This window comes from Physcomitrium patens, chromosome 23, assembly GCF_059467195.1.
Source record: "Physcomitrium patens ecotype Gransden chromosome 23, ASM5946719v1, whole genome shotgun sequence".
Classification (NCBI taxonomy): Eukaryota; Viridiplantae; Streptophyta; class Bryopsida; order Funariales; family Funariaceae; genus Physcomitrium; species Physcomitrium patens.
Window position 1 is genome coordinate 5,085,727 of NC_143432.1, and position 15,842 is coordinate 5,101,568.

Sequence of the window (15,842 nt, forward strand, 5' to 3'; positions counted from 1 at the left end):
AGTCGCAAAGATACAAACAAAGGGAGGCTTCCAAAGAATCTATGTCCGCAAACAGCATTATCTACAATCATTCGCTAGTTTTAACTGAGCTCCAACAAGGCATCCAGAAAACAAAACCGTGTGATATTAATTTTAATCGTCATTCACTTCTGAAGAGACTGATCTTGATATGTCAGTATACACGCCTCATGTATAAATTTGTTTTCCCAAATTACTCTTACATATGCCTTGAGTTGTCACTTTTTCTCAGTTATTTATTTATTTATTTATTTCCTTTCTAATTTGTTCATGCTCTCTAAGATTCGATTCATTTGGACGAAGACTTCCAGAAACGTATCCTGAGTCATAAAGGCTCTAACACAGCATGCAGATGTCGAAAGCCTAAATTTTCACGGAGTACAATTTTCGTTTATGCACATCGTAGTACAATACTCTATCCAGGCGACACTTAATCTCCGAAGTGTGTGAAATCATACCACCGCATTTGATTCCAGTGTACCTTCAACCCAAGTCAGTCATGCCTTCACTCACACCTTCACGTGCCGGGACTCCACTACGACCGTAGACAATGAAATGCATGTACTCAGCTGAAAACATCAGTTGTTGCTCAAAATACATCCGACCAATGCATTTTACCACGCAGCAGGGATTCATGCTAAACCACGGTGAAAACGCATAGCAGGGCAGCCGAGTCCATCCATGAATTCTTCATTTCCAGGCAAAAAACACAAAACAAAACAAAACAAACGTCAAAATCATGCATAAATTCACACAAGGCCACGTCGAATTTCACAGTAATTAAATTTACCAAAAAGACAAAAAGGAAAAAAATAACATCCATGGAAAAAAATTCACAAACAGGAAATCAATTCTCACCGGTAAATTGGCAGCCTCCCTCCAGGGCCCTGGTTCGAAATCGACAATTACACCCGTCCAATCGAGCGCCACTCACCAGACGAGTGCCATATCTCTAGAGCAAATCTGGAAACAGGTCGAGAGGGTGCATCACGCTGCAGGTCTCTTAAAAGCTGACCCTCTCAACTCGTCACGCCCTTCCCCTTCCCACCCTATGGTAATGGTATGGTTCCCCCCCACGAGTACAATCATTCAAAAGACAATCAATCCCGAATAGAGCTTCTGCGTCAACATTCAGAAACCAACGACGCTTCCTCGAAAACACTCACTCACTCACTCATCGAAGGACAGCACCGAGAGAAGTGAGAGAAGAGCCCTTTGAAAATCATTAGTGCTGGCGCCGCAGAGCAAAACTCAAAAGAAAAAACAAAACAAAACAAAACAAACAAACAAAACAAAAACCAAAAAACCAAAAAAAAGAAGAAGAAAAAAGCGGACAAAGCCAGCAGCAGCCCCGACCATCAAAGCCATCGAAGCAGCGGATGGATGATCTGTCACTTTCATTCCAGTAAACGAATAAATTATTTGATTCGCTTGGATGAATTATTTCCTCTTCAGCTGAATTTTACCCTCGATTGGATGGATGATTTTTGTGGCGTGCGCTGGATGTACGCTAGTTGGATGGGTGAATTTATGGGTGGACGATCATGCCAAGTCAATGTGGGATGAACGCCATTCATCTATGGTCTAGGCTTGGTGACCAACGGATGGATGGATGAGGTTTTGCATGAACAGGGTGGTGCCTTAATTATGAAACCCCACTTAAAAGAGGGGGGCCTATGGTTAGTGACCTATAATTGAATTTAAGGCTAACTAGATTTAGTGTGCCTTAAATAATCCCACAAGTGTTACTTGTGTGTACTTGATCTACTATTACTTGTATGTGTTGCCATGTATGTACTTGATCTAATAAGAAGTATGTGGCAACTTTTTCTTTTTTTTCTTTTTTCTTTGTTTTTTTGAAACAAATGAAGAGACTTCATTGCCATTTGAATAGTATACAAGGCTAACTTCAATTAAATAGAGCTTGGGGACTTATTTGGAAAAGAATATAACCAATTTTGACAAACCAACTTAACTCCCTATACTACCTCCTTTGTGTCCATTATCTTAGACATGACTGAGCAAGACAAGAATTCCAATTCCTTCTAAACCTCCTCTCACTAGCCAAAAGTCATGAAGTATAAAATTACTTCTATAGAGATTGAAACACAAAACTAAACATCGGCTCCATCAACATTCAACTTGGTTAGTGACCATGCATAATTGCAAAGAGTCTGTTTTGATACTATCTTTTTTCAAATCTATTCTAAAGTATAATTATTAAAATTAGTAAATAAAAGTGAAAGTACAATAAGTTAACTTATAGAAGATATCACCTTAGATAAATTACTAAGTATCAAAGAATTGACTTTTGATGTATGGAAAGGGCATCTTATAGATATAAGATAAGGTCTAGGTTCAAGAGTCAAAGTTAAGAGACTAAAGTATGAACTAAAAAATATCCAAAGACTAGGTAAGAATAATTAATGTTTGGCATAGGATATCTTTGTCATTAGTAAGATGCAAATGGATCCAAGGACCATATGATATCATTATTGTAAGTTGCAAACCAAAAGATTATAAAACCATGTATATAAAAGTTAAAGAGTGAAAGTTGTCTTTTAAGGTAGCAACCATCGCTTGTAAGTAATAGGTATTGGAAGTAAGAGATATTTTATTCCATACTCTCTTTGTGGACAATCTTACTAATATTATGTGTTGTGACTTCAAAGTTCTTTTTCTTCAATAGGTTATGAGTCCACTCACATTTAATTATAAATTTTATTGTTCTTTAAAGTCTTTCTAGTTATAAAGAGTAGATGTTATGGTTGTTGTTGATGTTAAGATTTGGTATCATCTAATCTGACTTTTGCATCTAATTGTTGATGTAGTTTTGCTCTTACTTATTGTTAAGTGCATTCATAGTCTTGGAGGATGTTAAATACTTTAGACTAATATTTTAAAATACTGATGTTATATTTCTTTGCTAGATTACATCATTGATACACTAACATTGTGCTTTTATGTGCTTAAATTCTTAAAAGATAATCTTATAGTGATAGGAATATTTTTGTAAGATTAGAAGTACTATTTGATATTAAAGATGATTAAAGAGTGGCAAAACTTATACAAGAGGTTAAGATAGAGTGTAAGACTTGTAAGAAGTCTTTTAAGTGAAGTTGAGAGTGATTAAAGAGTAAAATCACCAGTTTACTCACAAAAAAGATATTTTGGATTTTTAAGGCAGCAACATCTTCTCATTGTTTTTGAGAGTTCAATCTTTTCTTTTTTTTTGATTTTCTTTGATATTCTTCTTCTTTAGACATTGCTTCAAGTGAAAATGAGGCCTTTATAGTAATTAAAGAGTTTAAAGGTGAGTGTCATTGGAAGAAGAAAATAAAGCTTTTGTTGGCTTTATTAGATCTTTGAAATATTGTTGATGAAAGTAAAGAGCCTCCAAGCAATAATACTAGTGTCAAGTTGAAGAAAGAATATAAATGTTGTGAAAACAAGGCTTTTGGGATGATTAGAACAAATCTTCATGATGCTAATTTTTCACATATAATTACTTGCAATAGATCAATGGAAGCAAGAAAGATTCTTTGTAACATCTATAAAAGTAGAAATCTTACTAACATTCTATGGATAAGGAAGAAGTTCTTAATAATAAAGATGGAAGAAATATATGATCTCATGGCTCATGTGAATAAGGTAAAAGTATTTGTAAACCAACTAGCAATTATTGATACACTGTCATACTATAATTGCTTATAGTATGTAAAAATTACTTAGAACATATATTATGTTCATAAGTCTTGGTGTATGTTAGAATGGTTAATAGATTAATTTAAAAATATTGGATATAAAAAACTTTATTTTTAATTTTATCTATTTTGATTACAACATTTTAAAAAATTATAGGACCTAAATGTTTAGTATGAAGCCTTGAAAGGAGATTAGAGCCTAAAGAAGAAAATCTTAACTAGTAAGAGGCTTATTGAGATAGTTGAAAGCAAGACATGGTTGGGTGAAGGCAACGAATGGGAATCTTCATTCCTATTGGTCTTAGGCCATGTCTAATGGACTTCAAGAAGGCTACCCGAGGCCTTATTAGGGATTAGGGTTTCTTTTTCGAAATCATTTGAGCTTTGGAGGCTAAAATCATTAGTTTTAGGTTTTTGGATATGGATTGGATGCAAATTTTGTATGATTTGGAGTTTTTATGAAGGAGTTATTGGCTTTCAAAGTTAAAGTATTAATTTCATACCTATTGTCACTCTTTAGGGCATAACAAACGTCTATAGAAAGCAACAAAGGATCAGCAACTGGGATTCGAGAGAACACTTCTTTGACTACACTTTTCATATATTGTTTGATGAATTTGGATTCCAAATGAAGATGTTATAGAGAGTCAAAGTTAGTGCATCCAAATCAAAGGTAGTAAGTAAGTGATTTTGTTCATAGTAATGGTTGGAGCCATATCTTGAGTTTTTGGACAAATTTTTGACTTAAACCTTTTGAAAAAGGTAGATTATTGTGTTAAAAAGCTATATATATAAATTTTGTAGAATTTGAGTATTTAGTTTGTGAGATAAGAAGAAAATTACACGTGGATATATAAAAACTAGGATTTGAATCTATTGTTAGGGTTTTGGTGATATTTTGAGATCCGTAACAAATTTGCAATTGAAATTTGTTGAGATAGTTGTTAGAAGTACATTTTTACTTCATATAAAATTTAAATATGTTTGAACAATCTGATTGGAACATATGAATTTTTGAAGTTTGGGAATAATATCCCATAAGGATATTTAAAGATTTAGAGGTTTTATCATATTTTGGGTGATTTGGAGAACTTAAGACTTATATATTTGGTGTAATACCATCTAAAAGTGTTATATATATATATATATATATATATATGTATAAACTTGATCTTTCTTATTTCAAGACTTAATTGAGTAATTAGTGGCACCCAAGAGCCTAGTATTTTTTTGAGGCAAAGTCTTTTTACCTTGACAATGCTAGTTAATTAAAATCAAGATGAAGAATAGCAAATCTTTATTATAAAAGAAATAAAATCAAAAGAAGATAACATTCTACCTTCTATCTTTTTTTGTAACTTGTATGTATTTGTGATACTAAGGAAATGGAGAACCAAAAATCAATAGATTCAATTCAAGAGCTTTTATTTGCAGACTTACCAAATGAGACATTGCGATTGTTACAACCATCAAGATGACAAAATCAAGATGAAGATCCTCAAGAACAATATGTCCTTCTTCGAATAGATGGTGAGATACAATGTATTTGATAACACGACTTTGGAAGAGACTCCTACTCTTTAGTAATTTTATTAGAGGTAGGAACAACTCTTGACAGTATTTTAAATAGTTTATTTGAAAGAAGTTACAAAGGCCTCAACAACAATCAAATAATAGGGCGGTCTTCTTGCCTTGATATAAGACACTATCAATGGCTAAGACGGCCTATCAACCATCTTCAAAAAAAGTAAAGATCACAGTATGTGGCAAATATAATTCGTCACATCTTAGACTTACTCAACATATGAAGACCGCTCCTCGTACAACTTGTCTCCAAAAAAGAGGATAATATTATGGACATATATATTTATTTCAATAATTACTTATATAATTAGATAGAAGTAGATAAATATAGATTAATTTTATAAAGTCTTTTAGTGTAGCTTCTTAGAAGCTTTATACACACAGTTTTGATTTTAGATGTGTTTGTAGGTTGGAAATTTGGCCAACAAGTTAACCACATGTTGGTAGCTTGTAGAACAAGTTAACTATGCATAGTAGCTTGTGAAATAAGTTAACCATGTGGCGCATACATAGATAACTTATCTTGCAAGTTAAGACATGTGGCTAGCAAAGTCAACATGTTTTGGGGGTCTAATAGGACATCTCTACATACCTCCTAGTTAAGAGTATATATGGAGACAAGAGTGAAGCCTTCTTCACTCTTATCAATGCCCTTCTAGTCTTTAGTCTTGTTTCAAGTCTTTCTAATCTCTTATTGTTGGAAATAGTCATTCTAGTTAATATTACATTACCTTTTGAGTGACTTTCTAGTTCTCTTCAATGACACAAGAGTGTATCAAGGATTTTCTTTCTTTGAGATTCATGTCCCTGATAGTTTGAGGATAAAAAGTCAAAGATAATTTTGTGTCTATCTTTAAAATCTTAAAAATGATTCTCTAAAATCTTTATACAAATTGAATTCTCCTATTCAATATAATATCTTTGAGTAATCTATGATATTGATAGATATTTTCAAGAAAAAGCTTGGTTGTTTCTTCACCTGTGAAAGACTTTGTACATAGTACAAAATATGCCATCTTTATAAAATAATCTATTATCACAAATATAAAATCATACAAATCTAAAATTAGAAGATCCATTATAAAATATATTAAAATAGAAGACGATAGTTGTTCTAGAATAGGTAACGACTAAAGAGGTTTGTAAAGTAGATGACAAGGAGTTTTTGATCTTGAATAAACATCATATGATTGAATAAAATCTTTAGCCGCCTTTCACATTTGCAGCCACCAATATTCTTTAGATATCAGCTTTAAAGTCTTAATCTATCTAAAATATCTTGCTATTGTAAAATCATGGCATGCTTGAAGAACACGTAAACATTCTTCTCCTTTTAGAACTTATAAGTATCCTTCAAAATAGGATAGGTTGTTTTTGAATTCGAATTTAAAAGCATCATGAGACTTGGAAGAAGAATTTTGATATCATGAATAAGAAGATCAAAAGACATACTTGATTGAATTTTTTTAACAAAGGTTGAATCAATAATCAATTATAATTTCATTACTCGAAGATGAAAATATTTGGGCTTTAAGACAATCATTCTTTATTAATTAAAATATATATCTCTTTCTTTTAATACAAAAAAAGAACATCTAGAAACGACGTCTGATAAATCTTGTTGTTTTTTAGATCAATATGTAATCTTGAAATTAAATCTTGATAAAAACATACTCCAATGGCCTTGGTGACAATTCAAAACACATGCTGACATGAAGTATTTGAGATTCGTGTGATCTATATATACAAGGACTAGGCTGAAAGTGCCTTCTAAATAATGATACCATTCTTGAAAAGAATCCATAATTATAAAAAAATTCTTTGTCATAGATCTCATAGTTAATCTTTATTGCTAAAAATTTCTTGGAATGAAAAGCTATTAGATGAAGTTTATTATCTATTTCTATTTGTAATAATACAACACTCAAAGCAAAGTCTCATGCATCTATTTCCATAAAGAATGCCTTGAAAAAATCAACATGATACAAGATTGGTACAAAAACAATAGTTGACTTTAAAGCTTCAAATGCTGCTTCTACTTCTTGATTCTATTGAAGTTTGTCTTTATAAGTCAAATGACTAAGTGGATCTATAATTCAAGAAAATTCTTTAATGAAGATCCAATAGTAGTTGGAAAATTCTAAAAAATATTAGACATTTTGTATTATTTTTGAGATCTTTCAATCTATAATAGTTTGAACTTTCTTAGGATCTATCATAAGTCCATCATTTGAAATGATGTAACCTAAAAATTCAACTTCAATAATATAGAATACATACTTTTTATCTTAGCATAAAATCTCCTATCTCTTAATTTTTATAATATATAACAAATATGAAGTTCATGTTCTTTTATATTCTTAAAATAGATTAAAATGTTGTCTAGATAACAGACAATAAAATCATCCAATAATTCTCAAAAAAACATTGTTCACAAGTTACTAGTGCATTTGTAAGTCCAAGAGGTATGACATTATATTCAAAATGTTTATATATGATTTGAAATGCAATCTTCTATTTATCTTCTTCTTTGATGCATATCACATTATATGCTCCTTATAGATCTATTTTTGTATAGATCTTAGCTTGATTCAACTGATCAAGAAATTTAGATATTAAAGGTAGTGGATACTTGTTCTTCATGGTCATCTTATTGAACCTTCAATAATCAATACATAGCTACAATGATCCATCTTTTTTCTTTAAAAATAAAATTAAAGCTTCTAGTGGAGATTTGAAATGGCAAATGAAGTTTTTAATTAGATTCTCTTTAATATACTCTTTGAATTCAGCCAACTCATTTTGTAATAAATTATAGATTGGTCCAAATAGCAGTTGTGCTACTTTTTGAAGGTCTATTGAGCAGTCATAGAGACAATATTCTAGAAGAGTATCCACATTTTTTTTTACAAATACATCTTAAAATTCTTGATATTGGCTTGGAATGCCATTTAAAGTCTTTGCACCATTACAAATGGGTATGGCATAAATGACATAAGGTGATCTTTTTTTTGTAACATGCAAAAAAGCTCTTGTATCTATAAACTAATGTTTAATTATACTAGACTTATGATTTTTTACTTAATTAACTACACTCTTAGTTATACTTTTAAAAAAATTGAGAATATAAAAAATCCAATCTACTCAAGGATTATATTTTTTTAAGCACAATAACCCTAAAATAATTGAATTAAAGAAAGATCTAATGATATTAAATACCACAAAGCTATGATGACTATTGATTATTACTTCTAAAAGAAGGATTTTGTAAGTAATATCTTTAGAAGACAATAGACGACCATCTACGACTTGTACATGAACAAGTTTAATTTTTTTCACTAAAGATATGTTAAGTCTTTTAGTAAATTCTTCATCTAAAAAATAGGGTGAGGCTCTTGAATCTAACAAGGCAAAGGCTTTGTAACATTTAGGTCCTAAAATAATATTTAATATAAAACAAGGAAAGGATTTTGAGGAGAAAATAGGACCTTCATTAGGTATTGTATAAGATTTCAATTGTATGGTTCCTATAATAGCTAGACAAACTCATTTTCCAATATATTATCTTCTTTGATATTTGTATTCCTCATTTTATAAATGCATTTCTTGCTTAAACAATATTGAGTAATGTACTTAGATTCTCCACAATATAAGTATAATCCTTCTTCATGACGATAAGTCTTTTTTTGCTCAATAAGAGATTTGAAACATATTACATCAATTTGTATATCCTCTACTTTTAAATGAATATGTTGAGGAGGCATTGACATTGCCATTGAATTATAGTAACGTTGAGGTCGACTTGTCTGGCTCTGAGATCAAAATCAAAAAATTGATTGTTATACTTCACAGCAAAGCCAATTGCTTGACTCAATATTTGAGGATCAAGTAAGTTGAGTATTAGTTTCTTTACCTCATATTGTAATCTATAAAGAAATTGGTTAATAAGTACAGCATCATTTCACTTCATATTAGTTACAAGTTGTCAAAATTGTGAAGCATGTAATATTATAGATCAAATATATTATTGCCAAATATGGATCTTATTAATTGCAACATGAGTTGCATCATATTTTCTATACACGGATTGAAACTTTGACAATAAATACCTCCAAATTATTCAATATTAGATCTCATCATTCAAAAAAAGATGAAAATCATGATAATGCTAAACCTAAAAGAAGTTTATCAATGAATCTAATTTGTGATCTTGGAATTGGATAGCTTTGGAGTTGAAATTCAATCACAAGTTGTACTTAATTGATAAATCTTCAAAACTTAGATCTTGTACCATTAAACTTTTGAGGCAGGGCAACTCTTGGTTCTTTAGCATCGAAAAGATGTTCTACCATAAGAGAATGAATGTGATTAGATATAGATGTTGAAGCAACTCTAAACATATATATATCTTCATTTCTTGCTATTTTTGTTGCTCCAAGTGGCAATAAACTAAATTGATGCATTGCAAGCATTAACTTCCTAAATTGCTCTTGCATTTGTGCCATTGCATTTTTTATTTCAAGAAGCTCTACCATGATGACACTTAAAAAAAATTATAACATTATTTAAGACAAGCAAAAGAAAGGACTTGAGAACAAAGAAGATACTAAGAACAATATTAGTTTAGAAGAGGGCAATTTGCAACTTTTAATACGCTTATCAAGAGAAAGAGATAATTCACTCTTAATCAAGAGAAGACAAAGCTCTAATATTGTAAATGTACTCTTGTCAATTTATGAAGGACATGAACTAGAAGAAGATGCATAAACTAGGGAAATTTGTTTCAGAAGAAAAGTGACAAAATAAAAATAAAATAGTATATATATTACAAAGAAACTAGAATGGCTATTGTCAAAAGATAAGAAAAACTAGAGACTCTTAAATCTAGACTAGAAGTAAACAAAGAATTGACAAGAGTAAAAAAAAGCTTTACTCTTGCATGTATATATACTATCTAACTAAGAGCTATGTGGTAATGTTCTATAGAACCTCTAATATGTGTTGACTTTATAGGACACATGCCTTAGCTTAAAAGACTATTTTTTTATGTGTACACCACATAGTTATCTTTATTCTTCAAGCTACCAATATGTGTGGCATATTGCTAACTTATTGACCATATTTTTAATCTAAATAGTCAATTATAGATACTTATAAAGTCAAAGTAATGTCTATGAAGCTTCTAAAAAGTATCTATAGAAGATACTATAGAATTAAATTATTTTTACGTACTTTTATTTGCTTCTATGTAGTCATATAGGTAATTATTGGTTTACATGTGTATGTCCATGACTAGTCCTTGTTATCAAAACATATATATATATATATATATATATATATATATATATAATATTTTTTAATATATATTATAAAAAAATACTAATAATAATAATAAATAAAATAAAATAAAATAAAATTATTAAAAAAATAGAAAAAAATTATGACAAAAGAATAAAAAATAACAAATAAATAAATAAAAGATGATCAAGAAGGCAAGAAGCTATTCTTAAATGGTAGTAGTATCTTTGCCAATAGGGGTCTGAGCCGACCCAAACTTCTATTCTTTTGTTGTTGTTTTTTATTTTTTATTTTTTTTAATCTTATCTTCACAAGCTCTTACATTATCATCTGATAACATGACTATATAGTGAAAAATAAACATATGAATGTTACTATAGAAGAGCCTTATAAAAATATGTAGTAAAAAAATAAGAATAAATGATAGAAAAGTAGTAAAAGACTTAGTCTTAATATTATCTTTTGTAGAAAGAACTTCTATTTACTTTGTAGAGGCATAAATGAATCAAATCAAAGTAATGAGATAAGAAATTAATATAAGAATGTTTTAAAAAAATCTAATAATAGATTAAAGCAAATTTTATCTAAAATTATTAAAAATTGATACTTAAAGAAGATCGGTTGTCAACTTGGGATGAAATCAAACTTCAAGGCATAAAAACACATCCTTATAGAAACTCTAGGATTTTTTTGTACATCAAAAATAGGATTTGAGAGAAATATGAAGAAGAAAATTTTAAATATTTATTTCATGTCATTTGAATTAAAATTAAGATTTGAGGAATTTTTAAAATTAATTATATTTTTAAATGAAGGTTTGGAATATAAAAATATATTTATAAATTTGAAGGTTTATTGAATTCTATGGTGTATATACAAATAAAATTTTTAAAATGCATTGATGTTCTAATTATGAATGCGTATGTAAATTTTAAGATCAATCAAATATTTAAATTAAAGTATATGAGGGATTTTATAGGTTGAAGTTTCAAAAATTGGAGTTTGAGGATCCATTAGTGTTTTTAAGATCATCTCCAATCTATTGATTGGATCAAAGTGAAATTATTTTTTATAGATATTAGGTTCAATTTTAAATATTTGGATGAAATTTGAAAGCAATTAAATAGTTCAAAAAGGAAATGTTGGTACTAAAAGTTCAACATTTAAGTTTTAGTAGGAGGTTGCCTAACATCCAATTGGATTATCTTGCATTCTCTCAATTAATAAGTGTGATCAATTTCATCTTTTTTGTATTTGTTTCTAACTAAGATATTAAAAAGTATCCAAATTTTGAGTTGATATCAACAATTTGATCATTAGTTATTGAGGTTCTATTTTGCTATAGGATTTGTTAAAAGTTTATTTAAGATAAGGATTTGATTTAGGATTTGTCTAGGATTTTTTTAGGATTTCATTAAAATTTTATTAGGATTTGACCTAAGATTTGATAAAAGTTTAATTCAGATTTTAATTAGGATTATATTAAGATTTCTATTTTTAGTATTTTTGGGATTTTTTATTATTTCTTTAAATTCTCTATTTTATTATTTTTTAAGATTATTTTTATTCCTTTAAAGATTTATTTTTATTTCTTTAAAGGTTTATTTTTATATTTCTTTGAAATTTCTTATTTTTCTTTGAAATTAATCATGACTTTTTGTGTTTCTTATGTGACTTCTTTTAAATTTATTTAAATAGATTAAAGTTTGATTAGATTTATTACTTGAAGTTTAATTAAAGCTTTGTTAGACTTAGTAGAATTGTTGTGGCATTTTTACTTACCTTCCATAATCAAGTGCTTAGTGCATTCTGAAGCAAGAATACATATATTACGACAATGCTCTAGAATTTTTTTATTTTTTTTCTCTCTCTTTTTTTAGCATTATAGAAGTCTTACAATCTAATATTTTTTAATATTTTTTATTATTGTTTTATTTATGTATTTGTGAGCTTCATTCTTTACAGAGTTATTATTTAGTTTTTTGGTCTTGGTTTGTTTTCTTTATTTTGTATTTCTTTCTTTTTTGTAGCATTTTGACTTTGTTCTAAGAGGTCCTTTCTATTACAATTATTCATGAATTGAAGTGTATTGCAGTTGAAGTACCAATTGCTATAGAGTCTTCAATTCTTTTTTGGTTTCATCTACTTATGTACGGATGATTATTGAAGTTGTTGTTTTGGATCCATACAACAAAGTGGCTTATTGCACAAAAAGTGGACAGCATTCAAGGAATTTATTGGTTTGATATTTGATCAATAATTGCTTTAGACAATAGAGAGGTATAAGCAAAAAAAAGTAATTATATCTTTTAAATCAACCTTGGCCATTCAATAAAGATTTTTGTAGAGTTGTTGCAATTGCTTAATTCAAAAATTATTACATAATGCAATCCAAGGATGGTATGCAATGAATGGTGCATTGTGCTATTGTATATAGTATTACCATCAACAACTAATTCTTCCCTGTTACAAGTGTTACATCATCATGGAAGAAAGTCTATAGGTTTTTATTGTATCAATGGTAAACTTTCAATTCTACATTAAAGAGTTATTAGCTAAAGAAAGGCCCTTGAGCCATCTAATATTATCAATGTTGTAATTCAATTCCATCGCACCAAAGAGCATGTAGAGCTTGAGAGTTACTCAACAAAGCATGGAAATCCTGAAATTGCTACTGCAATAAGAGCATCTAGAGCCAAAGAGAGAAATACAAGATTGGAAGCCAAGCGGATAAGTATCAATATTTACTCAATTTCAGCAACTTTGATTCCTCCAACTAGATCGTGGTTGGGCAGATTATTGAAGATTTTTGGGATCCCTTGAAATCTCAATTGTTGAGTACATCAAATCAAAAAATATATACAAATCCGACTTATTATTCAAATGGTTGTGCCATCTTTTACATATACATGAGTGATATTAATAAGTACAATTGAATTGGATGAATTAGATTAATTTGAACAAATTAGAATTTCAATGGATAAAATTTAAGTCTATTGGATGATTAAATATGGGTGATATTTGATTGGCTTGAATGATAAATTATTTATAGATGAAAATCATATTTAAATGGTTTTTGTTAAGAAATAAAAATTAATAAAATAAATATTAATTAATTAATTAATTAAAAATTAATATAAAGAGTTTTTGGCATGCATGTTGTGAGTAGATTTTTATTCTGAATGTGAATTAATTATAGAGATTTTTACTTAATAATTTGGATGTTAAAAGATGATTAAAGAATAAATTGACTAAGATTTAATTTATAATTATAGATTCTAAATTTTACATAGTAAATTCACTTGTTATGAACTAGAATAAACTTTCAAATAGTTGAGATTTATTTTAGCTCACATTTTGGTAAACTTTCCAAAAAAATTATCTTATAAGTCTTAGGCTAAATTGAAAGGAAATTATTTATCATCTTATATTTTTATTTGTATTTATCTTGTTTTAGTAGAATTTTTTGGTATTGTTATAGTTGTTATTATAGTTGTTGTTATTGTGGTTGTTATTATATACGAATTTGGAGTGAAAAGAGAGCTTGAAGAATTTTATAGTGAAGTAAAGGAACCTTAATTATAAATTTAGAATTATTTTAAAGACTAGAATTAAATAAGGATAAGACAAGGATCTTCATCAAAGGTCAAGTTCTTATTTAAAACTAGTCATTACTTCTTTTTCTTATCAATTCTTTATTGATGGCCCATTTCTAGTGGTTGAAGGGATTTAATCACCGTTTTTATTTCTTATATTCTTTCTTTTCATTTAATTTTAATTTCTTTATTAGCAATAAATTTCTAATAGTAGAAAGATTTAACCACCCGCTCCACCTAATATATTCTTCTTATTTACAAGTATAGTAAAGAAGTAGAGTCTTCAACAATCATTTGAAGAATTACTTCATCAACAAATAAAAAAAGTTATTAGAAAGAAAAAAAGTAATAAAAAAAGTAGAAGTGACAAAAAAAATAAAAGAAACAAAAAAAATAAATTCAAAGATAATATTTTAAAAGTAAGTCTTTTTAAAATAATAAATTAAAATTTTAAATTCTGATTAAACTAATTTAGGTTGTGGATTGAAGACCAAGGAGCTAAAAGAAGAAACTTGACATTGGAAAAATAAAAAATTCAAGTAAGTTTCATAGCATTTGTGAATTATTTCAATAGTTTCTTATTTTTGTGCATACATATAGATCAAGGAGCAAGGAATTGGAAAGTAGAATCTAAAAGGAAGAAATAGAAGAGATACTCATCTTTTTCTTCTTTTAGGACTTAAATGTAGTGGATTAAAATAGAACCTACACTTGAGACCCTATCTTTCAAATCTAATCCATTGTCAATTAGGAAGATTGTTTAGAATTTATTTGTAGGGATTTGTAAACAAGTGATAAAGTAGTTGGCAATGCAATTAGGTGAACTTTCCTTCAATTTGGATTGATATATGTAGAGAACTCTTTTGTTTAGTAATTTTTATATTTAATCAAATAGTGGATAATTTTGTAATTATATTGGTATAAAAGATTAAAAAAATGAAGAATTTAGGCTCTTTGCTGGCAACAAGATGCCTTTGTATTAAATATTGTTTACAATCACTTCCACAAAAGATTATTTTGTATAATAGTCTAAAAATTTAAAACAAAATGTATATATATATATATATATATATATATATATATATATATATATATATTATTTGAAGTAATATTCAAGAAAGCATTCTTCTTTTAGACAATTTTTGTTATATTTTTCTTCCTTGCTGGAAGAAATGTTTAAATAGAATATAAGTTGATATACATAAGATAACAAAAAATTAAATTCTATAAATTATTTTATTTGTATTATTTAATTTTTTAATTTTTAATTTTTAAAGATGAAATTATGATTGTAGAAGTTAAATTCATCATTGTAATAAGTTCCATAAACCCTTATTAATATAAGCTTTGGAAAATCTAAAATCATTAAGAATTATTAGACCTCTCTTACCAAACATTAGAACTTCAACTCTTAGACCTCATTTAAATATGCCTATAAATATTTTTGAAGAATTTGAAGAATTTTTTTAAAAAAACCTTAAAAAAAATTCAAAATACTTATTTTCAAACTATCAATAGATAGTACAAATAATTTGGATCAAGAGAGTGTTTATTCATATCAACTACAACAAACAAAAGATCTAAACAGAGCAAAAAAGAAAGAATCACCATCTATACCAATTAATCCTATGATTCAACTAAT

The 15,842-nt window shown here is 28.3% G+C and overlaps 1 long non-coding RNA gene across 1 annotated transcript; it reads right to left on the reverse strand.

Annotated features, from left to right (window-relative positions):
* Positions 1-162: 162 nt before the first annotated feature.
* On the reverse strand, positions 163-1,366 carry LOC112275698 (uncharacterized). The gene is made up of 2 exons (XR_002967810.3): positions 877-1,366; positions 163-706 (listed from the first exon to the last, which is right to left on the reverse strand). It is a non-coding gene; the product is annotated as an uncharacterized LOC112275698 (long non-coding RNA).
* Positions 1,367-15,842: the final 14,476 nt, after the last annotated feature.